The sequence below is a fragment of the Phocoena sinus genome, chromosome 10, assembly GCF_008692025.1.
Source record: "Phocoena sinus isolate mPhoSin1 chromosome 10, mPhoSin1.pri, whole genome shotgun sequence".
Classification (NCBI taxonomy): domain Eukaryota; kingdom Metazoa; phylum Chordata; class Mammalia; order Artiodactyla; family Phocoenidae; genus Phocoena; species Phocoena sinus.
Window position 1 is genome coordinate 29,945,698 of NC_045772.1, and position 25,205 is coordinate 29,970,902.

Here is a 25,205-nt window from a genome sequence, read left to right on the forward strand (position 1 = left end):
AAAAAGTGAAAATATTCTCTTTCACTCATTTACCTCACCTACAAAAATTGGGGGGGGGGGGCGGCATTTATTTCATATTAAGCTGTATGCTAGTCAATGTATGTAAAATAGTAAGCACAGTAGATGTAGTGCTTGTCTCAGAGCTTAGTGGGTCAAACAGATTCCACCCAAACAATTAAATAAGCAAAGAAGGAATTGCTAAGAAAAAGAAAATGGCTCCATAGATATTTTGTTAGGGGCAGTTAAGCTCCCAAATAAGTGTAAACCTTCAGAATTAGACTCATGATGAGAAATCTGAAGATGATAAGGATTTACCTGGGTGAAATAAGAAGTAAAGAGCACTCCAGGCAAAATACATTTCTCCTCTTACTTCCAATAGTTGCATAACACTGTTGCAATGGTGAACTGAGAATCCTACTGGTGACGAGCACCCTCTATGCTTAGATAATTTGGCATATCCCTGCAAATGCCTTGGTCATTTTGACTTGACTTTACTATTAATAAACAATAAAGAATAAAAGAAAAAAACCGAAATAATTTATAATTACTTTTTAAAGCCCTGTTTAAAATACACACATGTACATGCAAAAACACATACACAGATACAATTCCAGAACAATGAGGCTATAAATATGAATAGTAATTTTTACTTAGTACACTTTGCATTTTTTATTTTAAATTATGATAGATGTTAATCAGATGTTAAATATGTATTTTCCTATATGTAATTGTAAGTATGATTAATCAGATAAAACTCTATTATTTATACTGAGTTCTTTTGGAAACTGGGACAATCTTATGAATTTGAAAATAGCAGGTATTTTTTTCCCATTTCTTAGGTAAAGTTTTAATTCACTGAAACTAGGCTAAAATCTTTTTTTTTTCATGTAAAGTGTGAATCATCTAGTGAATTTCAAATTTGACTTGAAAAACTTTTCTAGATAGAATAAAAGTGATAGAAAATACATAATATTCCTTCTTTCTTTAAAACAGACCTACTCAGGTGGAATCATCAAATTTTACACCTGAAAGAGAACAGAGATCATTTGATCAAATCTCCACATTTTACAGATGTGACCATTCTATTTTTAAAGTTCTGTTTTTTTCTTCCCCCATTCTTTCATAGGCTTTAGTCTCTATCGGTGGACTAATGAATGGTGTTGAAGAAATTTATATTTACCTTTTATTTTATAGAAACAGGTTATTATTGCTATGACATTCAAAATAGTCTTAAAAATCTAATAGGACAAGGAAGAACATTCCAGTACACTTGCAAATACCCTCTCATTTTATACTTTCAATTATCCTTTTAGCCAAGTGAGTGGGAGAGAGGAAAGTGGAATCAGAAAGTCATCCAAAAAGTTCTCATTTTTTTATTAGAAGATGAAAATCAACAACTGACGCCAAAAATGGATTCAGATGGGTGGATTAGACAAGATGAGTCTCTCTACTGAGGAAGCATGGCAAAAGTCACCTTAGTCACATGTTTAGTTCATAAAATTCCCTATTTCATGGGTCTATGCCCACTCCAAATACCCTTTAGTCACGGTTCTGCAATAAACTCTGAACTTCTAACCATGGGCTTTGAGTGCCTTCACCAATTTTTTTTCTCAACTTACCTAATTATTCTCCTTTCTCGCTTGTAACTGACTGCTCACAGCCCAGAAAAACTGGCTTGAGGGTGCAGAAAGAAACACACATGGAGATAATAATTTCCTTAACTTAATAAAACTCATGGCATTTTACAAAAAATAGTCTGTGTGTAATTAATATTACCTGAAGCCTTAATGACATTCATCTGCCCTTAGATATGTATATAAGGAACAATATTGCAGGCATCTTATTTGTGTGTATGTGTGCTTCTTTTGCCTACCCAGCATTTATTCCCAATATTCCTTCCCCCAAATCTCCAGCTTTATTCAGATATCTACTCTTGTGTTGGCCATAACCCTTGGAGAAAGCCTACTTCATCTACAACCAAAGTATGTCTTATTAGTCTAAAGGCAATCTCATTCTCCTTGCCAGCTCTTGATTCACAAAAGAACATGGTACCCAATTGCCACCAGTGAGATCTGAGGAAAAATTTGCGGGGGCAGAGGGGATGCTAAGAAGAAGTTTCTTCACTACTAAGAGAGATGTACAACTGGTGATGGAGTCTTCTTTTTCTGGGCATTATCATAGAATGAACTGCTGTAGCCATCTTGCTACCAGTCTAAAGAAGGAAGATAGCAGATGTGAGAGAGGAAAGAAAAGATTTTGCAACATCATTGAATTTCTTCTTTAAACAACCTATCTCTGAATTTCTGTTATGTGAGATAAACACATTTCCATGTTGTTTATGCAAGTTTCAGCAAAGTTTTCATTTCTTTAAGAAGACACTGTTCCAAGTGATACAGATCGGAAAATTATTAGTTAGCTGAAAGTTAAAGAATTTTACTTAATATATATACATCTTCCATATGAATTGGCCTCAAGCAAATTATTTCTTTATATGAAGAAATAAATTTGTATTAATAACATGTATTGTTGTACATGGTGATTTCAAGAAATATATAGCATAGGACTGTATCCATTTCACTGTATTGATTTATCTGACTATGCACCTGGTGTGTGGCAAAAAATTTTAACTCAAAAAATTGGTTTTTCAAACCTGACTGTATTATTTGCAGAGACAGCTGTTTGTAAAGCTGCTTGTAAACTGTATTATTTGCAGAGACAGCTGTTTGTAAAGTTCTTTTTCAACAATATTTTGGTGAGATATGAAGTAAAAACATATGGATTAAATTTACCATAAATTAGTGTTTAAACTAATAAAAGTGATTAGAAAATATTGTTTTAATAAAAAAAGAGATATCCAAAAATGTTACTGAAGATATCCCCAACTGTTTTCTAATCTTAGTCAATTCCCTATTAAATTTAAGAAATTTAAGAAGGAGCTATAAATAGCTAAAATCAAGGTCACAAATGTATATGAAAAATCTTGGCAGGTCACATCAAAATATAGAGTGAGCCTGGGTAAAGAGCCATACTTCTCCTCATACTCAGAATTAAAAGTAAGCAAATTTATGATCACCCTCTGACTCATAAATTTGGAATGTAGCTGTTTTGAGATGTTTGTACAAAAAGAAAGACTAATTGTCTTAACTTTTAAATGTTAAAGTACATGCCTTATTTCTCTTGGGACACATTCCAGCAGAACAATAGGTAGAGAAAATATATTGCTCTCAGGATATCTTCAAAGTGTAGGCTGGCATTTTGCAGTTCATAGCCCACACATGACAGTATAAACAAGATGAAATATAGCTATCTTTAGAATTGCCAAAAAGACATGTTTTCTATTTTCATGCCTATAATTTAAAAATGTTTCATTAAAACTTTCTTGTGCTTCTTTCTTTTCTTAAAGACACGTTGGAAATCACTCACCTCTAGATTTCTTACTTAGAATTTTTAAAAAATAACTTGATTTGTTAGTGTGGTTAATCCAAATAGATCAGAATTTTAATTATTTATTTACTGAATCATTCAACTTGAATTCTGTAAGCACTTAACATATGACAGGTACTGAAATCATGCAGATTGCATGATGTGGAGCAAGACAGACACTATGACTGCCCTCATTATACATTCTGTCATTGAGAAAGACAGAAAACTATGTCTAGGGCTGTAATATGGGAAGTACAAGTTCCAACAGGATCATAGAGCAGGAGCATCAAGCTAGCTTAAAGGTTCAAGGAAGACGTCTTATTTTTGTGTATGGTGTTAAAGAATGTTCTAATTTCATTTTTTTTTTACATGTAGCTGTCCAGTTTTCCCAGCACCATTTATTGAAGAGACTATCTTTCCTCCATTGTATAGTCTTGCCTCCTTTGTCATAGATTAATTGACCATAGGTGTGTGGGTTTATTTCTGGACTTCTATCCTGTTCCATCAATCTATGTTTCTGTTTTTGTGCCAGTACCATAATGTTTTGATTACTATAGCTTTGTAGTATACTCTGAAGTCAGGAAGCCTGATTCCTCCAGCTCCGTTTTTCTTTCTCAAGATTGCTTTGGCTATTCGGGGTCTTTTGTGTCTCCACACAAATTTTAAGATTTTTGGTTCTACATCTGTAAAAAATGCCATTGGTAATTTGACAGAGATGGCATTGAATCTGTAGATTGCCTTAGGTAGTATAGTCATTTTGACAATACTGATTCTTCCAATCCAAGAACATAGTATATCTTTCCATCTATTTGTGTTGTCTTTGATTTCTTTACTCGATGTCTTACAGTTTTCAGAGTACAGGTCTTTTGTCTCCTTAGGTCGGTTTATTCCTAGGTATTTTATTCTTTCTGATGCGTAAATGGGATTGTTTCTTGAAATTCTCTGTCTGATCTTTCATTGTTAGTGTATAGAAATGAAACAGATTTCTGTGTATTAATTTTGTAACCTGCAACTTTACCAAATTCACTGATGAGCTCTAGTAGTTTTCTGGTAGCATCTTTAGGATTTTCTATGTATAGTATCATGTCCTCTGTAAACAGTGACAGTTTAACTTCTTCTTTTCCAATTTGGATTCCTTTTATTTCTTTTTCTTTTTTGATTGCCATAGCTAAGACTTCCAAAACTAAACTCAAAATTAAAGACCTAAATATGAAACTGAAAAGTATAAAGTACTTAGAGGAAAACATAGGCAGAACACACTCTGACATAAATCACAGCAATGTCTTTTTTGATCCGTCCCTGAGCTCTATTTTTCAACTAGCCTCTTTGGGAGCTGGCCGTAAAATCGCAGGATTGCTTCAGGCCCTATGCTCGTTCTGGGGGGAGGCTGAGCCTTTGGTTAATTCTTCTTCCTGACTGGAAATTAGAGTGACAAGTGCCTGTCCAAACAACTACAGCTGGTCTCTCATTGGTCCCCACTCTTCCCATTCACCCTCTGGACAAATTGCAAACTGTACGAAACAGGAGGTTAAAGGTGCTGATTCTCCAAGTGGGGAGATTGTTAGTTAAGTGGCTGGAATGGCGAACCCGAGCACCAGGAGATGAAAATGAGGTGCGTTTTAGAAACCTTTCCCAATCACACGGTGTACCATCCTCTGTGTTACCTATGCATGTTTTAGCTGTAGGAAGATTCCCTTGAACCTGGAGATTTGGGACCCATGGAATGGGTAGCCCGCAGTATTACTTTTTTTTTTTTTTTTTTTTTTTTTGTGGTACGCGGGCCTCTCACTGTTGTGGCCTCTCCCGTTGTGGAGCACAGGCTCCAGACGCGCAGGCCCAGCGGCCATGGCTCAAGGGCACAGCCACTCCGCGGCATGTGGGATCCTCCCAGACCAGGGCACGAACCCGTGTCCCCTGCATCAGCAGGCGGACTCCCAACCACTGCGCCACCAGGGAAGCCCAGTATTACTTTTAAGGGTCTGCATTTGCTCACCCAACCTCACCAATCCTCTCGGCCCCAAGAGTGTTCAGCCTTATGTCTCTCCCAAGACATGGAAGCGACCTAAATGTCCACAGACAGTAGATGGATAAAGAAGATGTGGTACATAAATACAATGGAATATTACTCAGCCATTAAAAAGAATGAAATAATGCCATTTGCAGCAACATGGATGGACTTAGAGATTGTCATACTGAGTGAACTAAGTCAGATAGAAAAAGAGAAATATCATATGATATTGCTTATATGCAGAAGCTAAAAAAATGATATAAATGAACTTGTTTACAAAGCAGAAACAGACTCACAGACTTAAAGAATGAACTTATAGGTACCAGGGGGGAAAAGTGCAGGGGGAGGGATAGTTAGGGAGTTTGGGATTGACATATACACACTGATATATTTAAAATGGATAACCAACAAGGACCTTCTGTATAGCACAGGGAACACTGCTCAATATTCTGTAACAACTTAGTTGGGAAAAGAATTTGAAAAAGAATACATATATGTATATGTATAATTGAATCACTTTGCTCTACTCCTGTAACTAACACAATATTGTTAATCAACTATACTCCAATGAAAAATAAAAAGTTAAAAAAAGAGATGGAAGACCTCTTAGAGGAAATGGTATTTAAGCTGTGTTTATTTTTCTTTTTAACATCTTTATTGGAGTATCATTGCTTTACAATGGTGTGTTAGTTTCTGCTTTATAACAAAGTGAATCAGCTATACATATGCATATATCTCCTACCTCTTGCGTCTCCCTCCCACCCTCCCTATCCCACCCCTCTAGGTGGTCACAAAGCACCGAGCTGATCTCCCTGTGCTATGTGGCTGCTTCCTACTAGCTATCTATTTTACATTTGGTAGTATATATAAGTCCATGCCATGCTCTCATTTCATCCCAGCTTACCCTTCCCCCTCCCTATGTCCTCAAGTCCATTTTCTACATCTGTGTCTTTATTCCTGTCCTGCCCCTAGGTTCTTCAGAACCTTTTTTTTTAAGATTCCATATATATGTGTTAGCATACGGTATTTGTTTTTATCTCTCTGACTTACTTCACTCTGTATGACAGACTCTAGGTCCATCCACCTCACTACAAATAACTCAATTTCATTTCTTTTTATGGCTGAGTAATATTCCATTGTATATATGTGCCACATCTTTATCCATTCATCTGTTGACGGACACTTAGGTTGCTTCCTTGTCCTGGCTAGTATAAATAGAGCTGCAATGAACATTGTGGTACATGACTCTTTTTGAATTATGGTTTTCTCAGGGTATATGCCCAGTAGTGGGATTGCTGGGTCGTATGGTAGTTCTATTTTTAGTTTTTTAAGGAATCTCCATACTGGTCTCCATAGTGGCTGTATCAATTTACATTCCCACCAACACTGCAAGAGGGTTCCTTTTTCACCACACCCTTTCCAGCATTTATTGTTTGCAGATTTTTTAATGATGGCCATTCTGACTGGTGTGAGGTGATACATCACTGTAGTTTTGATTTGCATTTCTCTAATAATTAGTGATGTTGAGCATTCTTTCATGTGTTTGTTGGCTATCTGTATATATTCTTTGGAGAAATGCCTATTTATGTCCTCTGCCCATTTTTGGATTGTTCGTTTTTTTGATATTGAGCTTCATAAGCAGCTTGTAAATTTTGGAGATTAATCCTTTGTCAGTAGCTTCATTTGCAAATATTTTCTCCCATTCTGAGAGTTATTTTTTGATCTTCTTTATGGTTTCCTTTGCTGTGCAAAAGCTTTGAAGTTTCATTAGGTCCCATTTGTTTATTTTTGTTTTCATTTCCATTTCTCTAGGAGGTGGGTCAAAAAGGATCTTGCTGTGATTTATGTCATAGAGTGTTTGGCCTATGTTGTCCTCTAAGAGTTTTATAGTGCTTGGCCTTACATTTAGGTCTTTAATCCATTTTGAGTTTATTTTTGTGTACGGTGTTAGGGAGTGTTCTAATTTCATTCTTTTACATGTAGCTGTCCAGTTTTCCCAGCACCACTTACTGAAGAGGATGTCTCTTCTCCATTGTATATTCTTTCCTACTTTATCAAAAATAAGGTAACCATAGGTGTGTGGGTTTATCTCTAGGCTTTCTATCCTGTTCCATTCATCTGTGTTTCTGTTTTTGTGCCAGTATCATATTGTCTTGATTACTGTAGCTTTGTAGTATAGTCTGAAGTCTGGGAGCCTGATTCCTTCAGCTCTGTTTTTCTTTCTCAAGATTGCTTTGGCTATTTGGGGTCTTTTGTGTTTCAATACAAATTGTGAAATTTTTTGTTCTACTTCTGTGAAGCATTCCATAGGTAGTTTGATAGGGATTGCACTGAATCTGTACATTGCTTTGGGTAGTATAGTCATTTTCACAATGTTGATTCTTCCAATCCAAGAACATAGTATATCTCTCCATCTGTTTTGTATCATTTTTATTGTCTTTCATCAGTGTCTTATAGTTTTCTGCATACAGGTCTTTTGTCTCCTTAGGTAGGTTTATTCCTAGGTATTTTATTCTTTTTGTTGCAATGGTACATGGGAGTGCTTCCTGGGGTTTATCCCAGGAATGCAAGGATTCTTCAGTATACGCAAATCAATCAATGTGATACACCATATTAATAAATTGAAGGAGAAAAACCATATGATCATCTCAGTAGATGCAGGAAAAGCTTTCGACAAAATTCAACACCAATTTATGATAAAATCCCTCCAGAAAATAGGCAAAGAGGGAACTTACATCAACATAATAAAGGCCATATATGACAAACCCACAGCCAACATCATTCTCCATGGTGAAAAACTGAAACCATTTCCACTAAGATCAGGAACAAGACAAGGTTGCCCACTCTCACCACTATTATTCAACATAGTTTTGGAAATTTTAGCCACAGCAATCAGAGAAGAAAAAGAAATAAAAGGAATCCAAATTAGAAAACAAGAAGTAAAGCTGTCACTGTTTTCAGAAGACATGATCCTATACATAGAGAATCCTGAAGACATTACCAGAAAACTACTAGAGCTAATCAATGAATTTGGTAAATTAGCAGGATAAAAAATTAATGCTGAAAAATCTGTGGCATTCTTATACACTAATGATGAAAATTCTGAAAGAGAATTTGAGCTGTGTTTTTTCAACCTGAGGTTGGAAAATCAATTTAGAAAATCAATTAGAGTAGAAGAGAGTAGAATTGCAATAAAATGTATGAATATTGTTTCATGAAATACTTTTCAGTTGAGTTTGTGTCTATGTGTGAGAGAGATCTGGGTTGGATGTAAAATATATTTTTTAAGATGGGTCATGACCAAAAATGTGTTTGAAATCCACTAGCCAAAAGGATGAATGGAAATTAGGTAATCAAAAATGAGGATTAAGAATTTTCCTGGCAGGACCGGTAGTTTTGCTGGCAGAGAAAAGCATGTGCAAATGCTCAGAGGCATGAAAGTTTATGTAATTGTAGAAGCTGAAAGAAGTTCAGAAAAGCTGGAAAAGTTAGGTGTGGAGGAAGTGGGGTTTGTTGGCTGCATGAAACACCAGGCAGGGATGGGGCTTAATTCAGGGTAGAAAGTAGCTATCAAATATTTTACAAGCCATGACATGAAGTTTGCATATTTTCAGAGCAGTAGTTTGGTGCCAAATAGTTTTAAGCAGGAAGATATGATCATGTTTGCATGTTACAGAATAGCTCTGGTCATATTTCACAAATGGGAGAGAGGAACATCAATTAGAGGCAGGAGGCATGCAGTAATTCAGATGACCTGGTCAAGCAGAGGGATTTCAAGGATATAAATAAGTGGATGGATGTGAATCCCTCGTGGAAATGTAAGACTGGTATTTGCCTGTGGGAAGGAAGGGAAATGGAGGTGCACAGAATGCCTGTCAAATTGCAGGCAGGAGCTATTAAAGGTAGACTGCTAAAGCTAACTGAGTTGGAAAACAATGGAAAACAAACAGGTTTTGTGGATAAGGTGGACAAAAATATTCAGTTTGGGACATACTGTCAAATTTGCGCATTCTCAAGCCATTCACACAGTAACAAACTTCAAAAGGTTTTCACTAAGAGTCAATTCACCATAAAGACAGATAAGCTTTCTGGAACATTTTCTAAGTAGGAACCAAAGTTTCCAATTTCTATCCATTTCAACATAGGTTCTGCCACCCTGGTTTAATTACCATAGTTCAACAATAATGTTAAGTCATGTTTCAGTATACTAGTCTTTCAAACTTTACATTTTCAAATGAAAATATATTTTTTTCTATAGAAAAATTTAAAGTTAGTAATCACTATGCTAACAACAGTTTAACAGAAACAATCTCCAATAAGACATCTCCAGTTATCCAATGCATGGTAGTATCGAAGCTTAGTTTTTTATATTTGGATATGTGAAATGAACATCATTTATTGTTTAAGCTGATTCATGTGATTCAAAAAAGAGAGATTGTGTAAAGATTTCATTTTGAAAAAAATAAAGGGAGATATATTTAGACACATGAGAGTTTTCGTTGATATGAACATTTTTTTAAACAACAAATTCATACTTATACCACATCGTCATAAAGAGGTTTTCCATCCTGTTACAATTTTCTGCTGGTTGAGCACTTACAATGTAGCAGAACCATAAGGCACAAATAGAAATTTTGCCCCTGTCTCTAGCAATTAAAGGTGGAAATGTTCATGGGCTACTTTATTAAATTAAATCCCCTGCTTCAGTTTTTGGGTGCATAAACACACTGCCTTGATACCAGCTGCTTTTGTAAAAAAATGCTATTTCATAGTATGTACTGATAAATTATTATCTGAGCAAATGCCTTGATGTCTTGAGCAAGGCATTTCATATCACAGGTTTTCTACCCTGGAAATGTCTCCCTGAGAAAGAGAATGGCCCAAGGACAATATTCTTATGAGCCTCTTCTACTCTTCCTTAGAGGTAAAATTGGGTTAAATATAAAATTAAAACTGGATTAAAACCTATATAATGCAAAGAAAAATAATTAGAAAAGGACATAGAATTTAGGGAGGTGTGTGTAAGATGATATGCATCCTAGGACCTGCTCGCATATATGACTGGGTAGTTTGTGTATTATATGTGGAAACTACAGGTTATTTTTCCAGAGTCTGAGTTTTTGTTCTGTTTTGAATTATTTCCTTCTCTGAAAAAACATGACTTGAAAATGAAAGGTTTTGGCTTTCAATACTATAATCATTGATAGCTTTTAAAAGTTATTTTGAAAAGTCAAAGAATACACTTTCCTATCAGTCTGTTTCTCCAGCAAGGATGCTTCTGAGTACGTGTGGGAGGACCAACAGGGATAAACTCAGTTTCATGCTGTCATACGATCAAGGCCACAGCGGACACCACTTGTGGCAACTATAGTAGAATTCGATTGTTACTGTGTATCAAGGACCTTAAAAATTCCAATGACCTCATGCCCAGTAATTTTATTTCTCAAAATTTGTCTGCGGGGCCCTGAACAAAGATGGCAGAGTAGAAGGACGTGCTCTCACTCCCTCTTACGGAACACCCGAATCACAATTAGCTGTTGGACAATCATCGAAAGGAAGACACTGGAACTCACCAAAAAAGATACCCCATGTGCAAAGACAAAGGAGAAGCCACAATGAGACGGTAGGAGAGGTGCAATCACAGTAAAATCAAATCCCATAACTGCTGGGTGGGTGACTCACAGACTGGAGAACACTTATACTACAGAAGTCTACTCACTGGAGTGAAGGTTCTGAGGCCCACATCAGGCTTCCCAACCTGGGGGTAGAGCAACAGGAGGAGGAATTCCTAGAGAATCAGATTTTGAAGGCTAGTGGGATGTGATTGCAGGATTTCGACAGGACTGGGGAAAACAGAGACTCCACACTCGGAGGGCACACACAAAGTAGTGTGCGCACTGGGACCCAGGGTAAGGAGCAGTGATCCCAGGGGAAAATAAACCAGACCTACCTGCTAGTGTTGGAGGGACTACTGCAGAGGCGGGGGGTGGCTGTGGCTCACTGTGGGGACAGGGACACTGGCAGCAGAAGTTCTGGGAAGTACTCCTTGGCGTGAGCCCTCCCAGAGTCCACCATTAGCCCCAGCAAAGAGCCCAAGAAGTCTCCAGTGTTACGTTGCCTCAGGCCAAACACCCAACAGGGAGGGAACCCAGCCTCAGCCATCAGAACTCAAGCGGATTAAAGTTTTACTGAGCTCTGTCCATCAGAGCAACACACAGCTCTACCCACCACCAGTCCCTCCCGTCAGGAAACTTGCACAAGCCTCTAGATAGCATCATCCACCAGACAGCAGACAGCAGAAGCAAGAAGTACTACAATTCTGCAGCCTGTGGAACAAAAACCACATTTACAGACAGACAAAATGAAGAGGCAGAGGGCTACATATCAGATGAAGGAACAAGATAAAACCCCAGAAAAACAACTAAATGAAGTGGAGAGAAGCAACTTTCCAGAAAAAGAATTCAGAATAACGATAGTGAAGATGATCCAGGACCTTGGAAAAAGAATGGAGGCAAAGATCGAGAAGTTGCAAGAAATGTTTAACAAAGACCTAGAAGAATTAAAGAACAAACAAACAGAGATGAACAATACAATAACTGAAATGAAAACTACACTAGAAGGAATCAATAGCAGAATAACTGAGGCAGAAGAATGGATAAGTGACCTGGAAGACAGAATGGTGGAATTCACTGCTGCAGAACAGAATAAACAAAAAAGAATGAAAAGAAATGAAGACAGCCTAAGAGACCTCTCGGACAACATTAAGCGCAACAACAATTGCATTATGGGGGTCCCAGAAGGAGAAGAGAGAGAGAAAGGATCAGAGAAAATATCTGAAGAGATTATAGTTGAAAACTTACCTAACATGGGGAAGGAAATAGCCACCCAAGTCCAGGAAGTGCAGAGAGTTTCATACAGGAAAAACCCAAGGAGAAACACGCCACGACACATACTAATCAAATTGGCAAAAATTAAAGACAAAGAAAAATTATTGAAAGCAGCAAGGGAAAAACAACAAATAACATACAAGGGAGCTCCCATAAGGTTAACAGCTGATTTCTCAGCAGAAACTCTACAAGCCAGAAGGGAGTGGCATGATATACTTAAAGTGATGAAAGGGAAGGACCTACAACCAAGTTTACTCTACCCAGAAAGGAACTCATTCAGATTCCATGGAGAAATCAAAAGCTTTATAGACAAGCAAAAGCTAAGAGAATTCAGCACCACTAAACCAGCTCTACCACAAATGCTAAAGGAACTTCTCTAAGTGGGAAACACAAGAGAAGAAAAGGACCTACAAAAACGAACCCAAAACAATTAAGAAAATGGTCATAGGAACATCCATATTGATAATTACCTTAAACTTGAATGGATTAAATGCTCCATCCAAAAGACACAGGCTTGCTGAATGGAAACAAACATAAGACCCGTATATATGCTGTCTAAAAGAGACACAGTTCAGACCTAGGGACACATACAGACTGAAAGTGAGGGAATGGAGAAAGATATTCCATGCAAATGGAAATTAAAAGGAAGCTGGAGTAGCAATACTGATTTCAGATAAAATAGACTTTAAAATAAAGAATGTTACAAGAGACAAGGAAGGACAGTACATAATGATCAAGGGATCAATCCAAGAAGAAGTTATAACAATTATAAATATATATGCACCCAACACAGGAGCACCTCAATACATAAGGCAACTGCTAACAGCTATAAAGGAGGAAATTGACACTAACACAAAAATAGTGGGGGACCTTAACACCTCACTTACACCAATACAGACCATCCAAAATGAAAATAAATAAGTAAACACAAGCTCTAAATGACACAATAGACCAGATATATTTAAGTGATATCTATAGGACATTCCATCCAAAAACAGCAGATTACACTTTTTCCTCAACTGTGCATGGAACATTCTCCAGGATCATCAGATCTTGGGTCACAAATCAAGCCTCAGTAAATTTAAGAAAACTGAAATCATATCAAGCAACTTTTCTGACCACAACGCTATAAGATTAGAAATGAATTACATGGAAAAAAACACAAAAAACACAAACACATGGAGGCTAAACAATACATTACTAAATAACCAAGAGATCACTGAAGAAATCAAAAAGGAAATCAAAAAATACCTAGAGACAAATGACAATGAAAACATGACGATCCAAAACCTATGGGATGCAGCAAAAGCAGTTCTAAGAGGGAAGTTTATAGCTATAAAGCCTACCTCAAGAAACAAGAAAAATCTCAAACAATCTAACCTTACACCTAAAGGAACTAGAGAAAGAAGAACAAACAAAACCCAAAGTTAGCAAAAGGAAAGAAATCATAAACATCGGAGCAGAAATAAATGAAATAGAAACAAAGAAAACAATAGGAAACATCAATAAAACTAAAAGGTGGTTCTTTGAGAAGATAAACAAAATTGATAAACCATTAGCCAGACTCATCAAGAAGAAGAGGGAGAGGACTCAAATCAATAAAATTAGAAATGAAAAAGGAGTAGTTACAGCAGACAGTGCAGAAATATAAAGCATCCTAAGAGACTCCTACAAACAACTCTATGCCAATAAAATGGACAACCTGGAAGAAGTGGACAAATTTTTAGAAAGGTATAACTTTCCAAGACTGAACCAGGAAGAAATAGAAAATATGAACAGACTGATCCCAAGTAATGAAATTGAAACTGTGCTTAAACATCTTCCAACAAACAAAAGTCCAGGATCAGATGGCTTCACAGGTGAATTCTATCAAACATTTAGGGAAGAGCTAATATCCATCCTTCTCAAACTCTTCCAAAAAATTTCAGAATAAGGAACACTCCCAAACTCATTCTATGAGGCCACTATCACCCTGATACCAAAACCAGACAAAGATACTATAAAAAAAGAAAATTACAGACCAATATCACTGATGAATATAGATGAAAACATCCTCAACAAAATACTAGCAAACAGAATCCAACAAGACATTAAAAGGATCCTACACCATGATCAAGTGGGGGTTAATCCCAGGAATGCAAGGGTTCTTCAATATATGCAAATCAATCAGTGTGATACACCATATTAACAAATGGAAGGAAAAAAACCATATGATCATCTCAATAGATGTAGAAAATGCTTTTGACAAAATTCAACACCGATTTATGATAAAAACTCTCCAGAAAGTGGGCAAAGAGGGAACTTACTTCAACATAATAAAGGCCATATAGGACAAACCCACAGCAAACATCATTCTCAATGGTGAAAAACTGAAAGCATTTCCTCTAAGATCAGGAACAAGACAAGGATGTCCACTCTCACCACTACTATTCAACATAGTTTTGGAAGTCCTAGCCATGGCAATCAGAGAAGAAAAAGAAATAAAATAATACAAATTGGAAAAGAAGAAGTTAAACTGTCACTGCTTGCAGATGACATGATACTACACATAGAGAATCCTAAAGATGCCACCAGAAAACTACTAGAGCTAATCAATGAATTTCGTAAAGTTGCAGGATACAAAATTAATGCAGAGAAATCTCTTGCATTCCTATACACTAATGAGGAGAAATCGAAATAGAAATTAAGGAAACACTCCCATTTACCACTGCAACAAAAAGAATAAAATACCTAGGAATAAACCTATCTAGGGAGAAAAAAGACCTGTATGAAGAAAACTCTAAGACACTGATGAAAGAAAGTAAAGATGATACCAACATATGGAGAGATATACCATGTTCTTGGACTGGAAGAATCAATACTGTGAAAATGACTATACTACCCAAAGCAATCTGCAGATTCAATGCAATCCCTATCAAATTACCAATGGCATTTTTTACGGAACTAGAAAAAAAGATCTTAAAATTTGTATGGAGACACAAAACACCCTGAATAGCCAAAGCAGTCTTGAAGGAAAAAAAGTCAGGAATCAGACTCCCTGACTTCAGACTATACTACAAAGCTATAGTAATCAAGACAATATCGTACTGCCACAAAAACAGAAACACAGACCAATGGAACAAGAAAGAGAACCCAGAAGTAAACCCACGCACCTATGGTCAACTAATCTATGACAAAGGATGCAAGGATATACAATGGAGAAAAGACAGTCTCTTCAATAAGTGGTGCTGGGAAAACTGGACAGCTACATTTAAAGAATGAACATAGAACACTCCCTAACACCATACACAAAAATAAATTCAAAATGGATTCGAGACCTAAATGTAAGACTGGACACTATAAAACTCTCAGAGGAAAACATAGGAAGAACACTCTGACATAAATCACAGCAAGATGTTTTTTGATCCACCTCCTAGAGTAATGGAAATAAAAACAAAAATAAACAAATGGGACCCAATGAAACTTCAAAGCTTTGCACAGCAAAGGAAACCATAAACAAGACGAAAAGACAATCCTCAGAATGGGAGAAAATATTTGCAAACGAATCAACGGACAAAGGATTAATCTCCAAAATATATAAACAGCTCATGCAGCTCAATATTAAAAAAGCAAACAACCCAATCCAAAAATGGGCAGAAGACCTAAATTGACATTTCCCCACAGATGACATACAGATGGCCAAGAAACCCATGAAAAGCTGCTCAACATCACTAATTTTTAGAGAAATGCACATCAAAACTATAATGAGGTATCACCTCACAGAAGTTAGAATGGGCATCATGAGAAAATGTACAAACAACAAATGCTGGAGAGGGTGTGGAGAAAAGGGAACTCTCTTACACTGTTGGTGGGAATGTAAATCGATACAGTCACTATGGAGAACAGTATGGAGATTCCTTAAAAAACTAAAAATAGAATTACCATATGATCCAGCAATCCCACTACTGGGCATATACCCAGAGAAAACCATAATTCAAAAAGACACATGCACCCCAATGTTTATTGCAGCACTATTTACAGTAGCCCGGTAATGGAAGCAACCTAGATGCCCATCGATAGACGAATGGATAAAGAAGATGTGGTACTTATATACAACGGAATATTACTCAGCCATAAAAAGGAATGAAATTGGGTCATTTGTTGAGACGTGTATGGATCTAGGAACTGTCGTACAGAGTCAAGTAAGTCAGAAAGAGAAAAACAAATACCGTATATTAATGCATATAAGTGGAACCTAGAAAAATGGTACAGATGAACAGGTTTGCAGGGCAGTAATTGAGACACAGATGTAGAGAACAAACATGGACACCACGGGGGGAAAGTGGCGGGTGGGTGGTGGTGGTGGTGTGATGAATTGGGCGATTGGGATTGACGTATACACTGGTGTGTATATAATTGATGACTAATAAGAACCTGCTGTATAAAAAAATAAATAAAATTCAAAAAAAATTGTCAAGTTTTTATAATTAGGGAAGTTTATTGTAGCATCATTTATAAGTTAGAGGCTTATTTAAAAAAACTAAATGTCCAAAAATAAGGACCAAATAAATTATAGTATAGCCTCCTGGTAGAAACCATAATGCCATTAAAATATTTATGTGTTTACAAAAGAAATATTTTATGGTTTACAAAAAGTTATATTGACATGAAAATATTTATATTATAAAACAAGCTAAAATAAGCAAGTATTATCATTGTAAATAGTTTTCTAAGAAACTCTAAGTGATAAATATATAATACAGACTTAAAGCAGTTTTACCACAATACAGCGCTCATTTCTGAAAGATAGTATCACATATACATTTATTTTTCTTTCTTCTGTAGTTTAAACACATTTTAAAGTGAAACGGATTACTTATTAATGGAAAAAATTAACTACTAACAATTTTTTCCTTCTGCAAATGTATACTTCATACTATTATCCAAAGTCTATCCATAAAAAACACTTAAGCAAGTAATCTGTCTACACCCTGACAAACCTGAAACTATTTAACCATAGGTTGGGTTTTGCAAACTAAAATAAGTTCAGATTAGGTGTATCTCCATTTATTTGCCAGAATTTTAATTATTTATCAATATCAAAATAACTGTCAATATGGCTGCTATTATTTGCTTGTGTCTTATGTTACCATTTAGCAGGAGAAAACTATCTTTTCAATACTAAAATTCATTTCAGTAGTATAATTGTAGTTAATTTTCTTTTTCTACAAATTCAGCTATATAGTACTGGATATTTAATAGATAGACCTTAAAAATCTAGGTCCAAAAATGCACAATAATAAATATTTCCATATCTGGATCCAAGAGTTGGATATTCAACTTAATGTAGTAGGATGGCGGTTGAGATAGAAAGCCACAAATCAGTGCAGAAAACAATTTATCCGTGCATTTTACAATTTGGATGTTACCTTTCTTCCACAGTAGAGAAGTATATAATCTCTCTCGCTTGCTTGCTCTTTTTTTTATTAGCATGAAACCTGCTTTGCAGCTCCCAAAGCTGTAATCTAATCAGACACATAGAGTAATTCCCTGTTTCAATGCTTCCTTTAGTCTAGTTCAGAATTCAAATGCAGACAGTATTGTTTTCCCAGAGGCAAGCTAGAAAAATCTTTTTCTTTCTATAATAGAGGTGGAGAATAAACATTTCAAGATTGAAACACACTCATCTGTAAACAGAAATGACATAGCTGACATTTACTGGCAAAAAAAATAAGCAGAGATTATCATTTCATAGCCTGCAGTTGATTGAAACTAGTTGAAAAGCAAATACCTCTTTCAGCACACCATATCCTCTGTCTGATAATGGGTGTTGATCTTTGTGTTGCAGTCCTTCTAATTGCTTTGCTTTTATTTTTAATGAACCTCCATTTCACTTACTCATCAGCCACATATGGGTGAAAATGGATGGTGATGCATAATCATTTACAGGTGCACTTTCATTAAAGATAAAAAGCTTCTGGGACTATGGTCTTAAGAGGCAGTTAAACAGTTTCATTCTTCCTTCCAACTTCTTTTAGCTATATCTTTCAAGTTCTATAAACGTTCACAGAAAAGGAAAGAATCCACAATGTGCATAAATAAGGAACCCCTGAGTAACTGTTATTTAATTTCTATGTATAGGACTCGGAACCTGGTATACTGATTTGTGTCTGTGCCTTTATGCCCTGAAATTGGTGGAATCTAAAGAGAAAGGTAGACTTTTTGACATGTTATCAAAAGTTATCTGAGATTAGGTACTTTCAGAAGGGGAAATAGAACAACTCTGTCCAGAGCTTGAAACTATATAAAAATCACTGAGCCAAGAGATCAGAGAAACAAACTGGACGTGACCTTAGAGTAGGGAATAGAGCATGAGCTTTGGAGTTCAAAGATTGTAATTTAAATTCTTCCTCAATTTGGTGAGAGCTGTTTGACCTTAAGCAAACAATTCTGAGCCTCAGTTTCTTCACACAGAAAAGGGAGGCACCAATACTGTCTACTGAGCTCACCTCACAGTACCACAGGTAGGATAAACAAAGAGAATGTAAATGAAAACCTTCAAAATCTGTGGCTGTGTCTATGAGGATTTTGCATAAATAAAGGGGACATTTCACATCAGTGAAGAAAGGATGCCTTTTTCAATTAATTTCATTTAGACAATTACCTATACATTTAAAGGGAAAAAAAGGAATTTAGAGCCCTAGCTCATACTTTTCAGAAAAGTAAATTATAGGTGTATTCAAAACTTAAACGTATACATCTTAACCCAAAACATACTAAAAGAAAATAAATATATGTTTATGAACTTTAAGCAAGTAAAACCTTCTTAAATCAGACACAAAAAGTGAAATCCTGCACGAAAATATTTGCAATATATAACAATTTTCACACATGAATATTTAGAAATATAGAAACAGAAAGGATATATCCTTTGAAAATCATAATAAAACATCCCTACTGAAAATGGGCAAATAGGTGAATATATATTTAATTGGAGAGAAAATATACATGATATTTTATGCATAATTTTAACTAAGTTTTAAAACTTAATTATTATATTAATTGGAGATGAAGCTGTGAATAAATGGTACTTCTATATTCTTCTGGGGGAGTGTAATTAATATAGCCACCATGACAGATAATTTGAATCTATAAAATTTGAGTGACACTTATGATTATCTACCCTAGAGAAATACCCACATAATTGCATAAGAAAGCATATATACAGGTATGTATCATATCTAGCTTACAATAGCAAAATATTAGGAAAAAACAAACTGTTCATCAAAAATAATGGCAAAATGACTATATTATGTCAGTTTATAGACTATGATGCAGTGACTAAAATATTATGTTAGTTCCACATATATCAACGTAGGAAAAACTGGGAGTTATATTATTCAGTAAAGAAAGCAAATTACTGAATGACATATACTGGATGGATGACACCATTATATCAGAACATACACAAGACAAAGTGAGCCCTATGGTTGCCCCAGATTACTGCCTTGAGAACTCCTAAGCAAGGGCTCTGAGAGGGAACTCAGCACCAGGCAGATTTGGCTGAGTTGAAAGAGACAGAACTAAGGGTCCAGGGAAGCCCAAGAAGCTATAGTTCATAGGACAGAGTAATGAAAAAGAAAGAGCTTAACAGAAAGAGAATTCTGGAGATCAACAGAGGGTTCTCTCAAGTGATTAGCAGAATACCAATCAGTGCATGCATTTGAGAATACTACCTTAAGTAGAGGAAAGTACCATCCAAAAGAGTTAGAGGAAGGAGCACCCAGTGCTTATATAAGGCTGGGAACAGTGTACATTCCAAAATGCCACAGGGGAAAACTTCACAACTCATGGTCACTGGTTAGAATACTTAGAAGGGGTTTGCTTAAAAAATGAGGAATAATTAGCCCTAGATTAAATGCTGCTCTGGTCCCACCAAACAGATATTAAAAGACCTAAAGGATCAAACTGTTAACATGTAACCCAACTGTGTCCCGGTATAAAGCTCAAGGAGATACAGATAGATATAGACATAGATATAGATACACAAAACTATGGAGTGGCAAACAAAGTAAAGTCCACAATGCCTGGCATACAACCAAAGTTTTTCAGACATGCAAAGAAGCAGGAAAATATGAATCATAATGAACAGAAAAATTAGTGAATTGAAACTGACCCAGAACTGACATAGATGAAAGAATTAAAAAATGATATTAAAATAGTTCTTGTCACTGAATTTTATATCCTCAAAAATGTGTCCATGAAACCCTTCAGAATATGAGGAAGGGTACAAAAAATTAATTAAAATTAAAATATTGTCTTTTTATTTATTCTGTTATTCTTTATACCCAAAATATTTATTGGGTACTTATTTCATATAAAGCTGTATGCTAGGCAGTGGTCATTCACTAGTAAGCCCAGAAGACATAACACCTGTCTTCAGAGGGTTTATAGTTTAGGGTAAACAAAAACAATGAGAATGTAGTTTTGGGTTTATGACATATATAGCAGTAAAAGAAAAGGGAAAATCTGAAAGTATACTGTTTTAAGATTCCTATACTTTACATGATATGGTATAATATCACTTACAGGTAGACTATGATAAGTTAAAGACATGGAACACAGAACACAGAAGATAAAATGTATCAATGGGAAAAAAACAATAAAGAACAGCTGAGATAAACAGAAACAAATAGCAAGATAATAGACTTATACCTAATCATATTAATAATCATATCAAATATAAATAGTCTGAACATCTCCATTATAAGGAAGAAATAGGCATAATGGACATAAACAAACAAGACCAAGTTATACACTAGAGGAAACTCAGTTTAAATACAAATAGGACAAAAGTAAAAGAATAAAAATAAAAGAATACAAAAAATGCCATGCTCAAACTCATCAAAAGAAAGCTGGAGAGACTATATTAACAACAACAAAGTAGATTTCAGAGAAAAAATATTACTCTGGGCAAAAAATTTCATGCTGTAATGATAAAGGGGTCAATTCATCAAGAGGAACCAACAATTCTAAACACTTATGCACTTATAACAGAGCTTCAAATACTCAAAGCAAGAAGTGATAGACTTCAAGAAGAAATACACAAATCCACAAATATAATGAGAGATTTCAATATCTCTCTTTCAATTATTAATAGGACAAGTAGGCAGAAAATCAGTAAGAATATAATAGACTGAAAAACACTATTAACCAAACTTAAGTTGATTAATTTTTACCAAAACTCCAGTAGACAATAACAGAATATGAAACATTTTTTTCAAACATACACAGAACATTTACCAAGATAAACCATATTTAGGTTGCCAGTTAAATGAAAGCAAAAAAAAGGACACATGGCTGTATTTAAATATCAGATAAACATCAAATGATATTTATTTTTTATTACAGACTTCACTTTTTTAAAGCAGTTTTAGTTTTGCAGCAAAATTGAGAGGAAAATACAGGGCTATCCTCTATACCCCCTGCCCCTACACATGCACAGCCTTCCCCATTATCAACATCCCCCACCAGAGTTGTCCATTTGTTTCAACTGATGAGCCTACATTGATATATCATTATCACCCCAAGTTCACAACTTACATTACTGTTCACTCTTGGGTTGTACATTCTATGGATTCAGATAAATGTATAATGACTTGTATCCACCATTATAGCATCATTCAGAGTATTTTCACTGCCTGACAAATCTTCTGTGCTCTACCTATTCATTCCTTCCTCCCCACTAATGCCTGGAAACCACTGATCTTTTTACTATCTTTATAGTTTTGCCTTTATCAGAATGTCACATAGTTGGAATCATATAGCATGTGTCCTTTTCAGATTGGCTTCCTTCACTTAGTACTATGTATTTATGGTTCCTCCATATCTTTTCATGGCTTGATAGTTCATTTCTTCTTAGTGTTGAATAATATTTCTACTGTTTGGATGTACCACAGTTTTATCACACACTGAAGGACATCTGGGCTGCTTCCAAGTTTTGGCAATGATGAATAAATCTTCTATAAACATCCTTGTGCAGGTTTTTGTGTGGATATAAATGTTCAGCTCCTTTAAGTAAATACTAAGGACTGTAATTACTGGATTGGATGTTAATAATATGTTTAGTTTTGTAAGAAACCACCAAAATGTCTTCCAAAATGTCTGGACCATTTTTCATTCCCACCATCAATGAATGAGTTTCTGCTGTTCCATATCATCACCAGCATTTGGTGTTGTGAATGTTCTGGATTTTGGTCATTCTAATAGATATGTAATGGTATCTCATTGTTGTTTTAATTTATACTTCCCTGATGATATATGATATGGAATATCTTTTCATATGCTTATTTGCTATCTGTATATCTTTTTATTTTTATTTTTTCAGTGAGGTGTCTGTTTAAGGTCTTTAGCCAGTTTTTCTTTTTTAATCAGCTTGCTTTCTCACTGCTGAGATTTAAGAGTTTTTTGTGTATTTTGGATGGCAGTCCTTTATTAGATGTGTCTTTGGCAAATACTTTCTCCCAGTCTGTGGCTATACCAATTCATATTCCCAACTGCAGTGCAAGAGTGTTCCCTTTTCTCCACACCCTCTCCAGCATTTATTGTTTCTAGATTTTTTGATGATGGCCAGGAGATGGAAACAACCTAAGTGTCCATCATCGGATGAATGGATAAAGAAGATGTGGCACATATATACAATGGAATATTACTCAGCCATAAAAAGAAATGAAATTGAGCTATTTGTAATGAGGTGAATGGACCTAGAGTGTGTCATACAGAGTGAAGTTCAGAAAGAGAAAGACAAATACCGTATGCTAACACATATAAATGGAATTTAAGAAAAAAATGCCATGAAGAACCTAGGAGTAAGACAGGAATAAAGGCACAGACCTACTAGAGAATGGACCTGAGGATATGGGGAGGGAGAAGGGTAAGCTGTGACAAAGTGAAAGAGTGGCATGGACATATATACACTACCAAACGTAAAATAGATAGCTAGTGGGTAGCAGCCGCATATCACAGGGAGATCAGCTCAGTGCTTTGTGACCACCTAGAGGGGTGGGATAGGGAGGGTGCGAGGGAGGGAGACGCGAGAGGGAAGAGATATGCGAACATATGTATAACTGATTCACTTTGTTATAAAGCAGAAACTAACACACCATTGTAAAGCAATTATACTCCAATAAAGATGTAAAAAAAAAAACAGACAGTATGGTACTGGCACAGAAACAGAAATATAGATCAATGGAACAGCATAGAAAGTCCAGAGATAAACCCACACACATATGGTCACCTTATCTTTGATAAAGGAGGCAAGAATACACAGTGCAGAAAAGACAGCCTCTTAAATAAGTGCTGCTGGGAAAACTGGACAACTATATGTAAAAGAATGAAATTAGAACACTCCCTAACACCATACAGAAAAATAAACTCAAAATGAACTCTAAATGTAAGGCCAGAGACCATCAAACTCTTAGAGGAAAACATAGGCAGAACACTCTGTGACATAAATCACAGCAAGATCCTTTTTGACCCACCTCCTAGAGAAATGGAAATAAAAACAAAAATAAACAAATGGACCTAATGAAACTTGAAAGCTTTTGCACAGCAAAGGAAACCATAAACAAGACAAAAAGACAACCCTCAGAATGGGAGAAAATATTTGCAAATGAAGCAACTGACAAAGGAGTAATCTCCAAAATTTACAAGCAGCTCACGCAGCTCAATATCAAAAAAACAAACAACCCAATCCAAAAATGGGCAGAAAACCTAAATAGACATTTCTCCAAAGAAGATATACAGATTGCCAACAGACACATGAAAGAATGCTCAACATCATTATCATTAGAGAAATGCAAATCAAAACTTCAATGAGATATCATCTCACACCAGTCAGAATGGCCATCATCAAAAAATCTACAAACAGTAAATGCTGGAGAGGGTGTGGAGAAAAGGGAACCCTCCTGCACTGCTGGTGGGCATGTAAATTGGTACAGCCACTATGGAGAACAGTATGGAGGTTCCTTAAAAAACTAAAAATAGAGCTACCATACAACCCAGCAATCCCACTACTGGGCATATACCCTGAGAAAACCATAATTCAAAAGGAGTCATGTAACAAAATGTTCTTTGCAGCTCTATTTACAATAGCCAGGAGATGAAAGCAACCTAAGTGTCCATCAACAGATGAATCGATGAAGAAGATGTGGCACATATATACAATGGAATATTACTCAGCCATAAAAATGAATGAAACTGAGTTATTTGTAGTGAGGTGGATGGACCTAGAGACTGTCCTACAGAGTGAAGTAAGTTAGAAAGAGAAAAACAAATACCATATGCTGACACATATATATGGAATCTAAAAAAAAAAGGTCATGAAGAACCTAGGGGTAAGATGGAAATAAAGATGCAGACCTACTAGAGAATGGACTTGAGGATACAGGGAGGGGGAAGGGTAAACTGGGACAAAGTGAGCGAGTGGCATGGACATACATACATTACCAAATGTAAAATAGATAGCTAGTGGGAAGCAGCGGCATGGCACAGGGAGATCAGCTGGGTGCTTTGTGACCACCTAGAGGGGTGGGATAGGGAGGCTAGGAGGGAGGGAGATGTAAGAGGGAAGAGATATGGGGACATATGCATATGTATAACTGATTCACTTTGTTATAAAGCAGAAACTAATACACCATTGTAAAGCAATTATACTCCAATAAAGATGTTAAAAAAAGATGCTTCTAAACCTTTCATTTTAGCATGTTATAGTTCCTTTTTTTAATAGCTTGATTTTTACATTTTGCTAACTGAATTGCTTACATTTTGCCTTGTTACTCACCATTCATTATTTATTAAGCACCTACTTTTTGTGGGTGATACTAGTTTAGGAGCTTCAATGTTAAGAA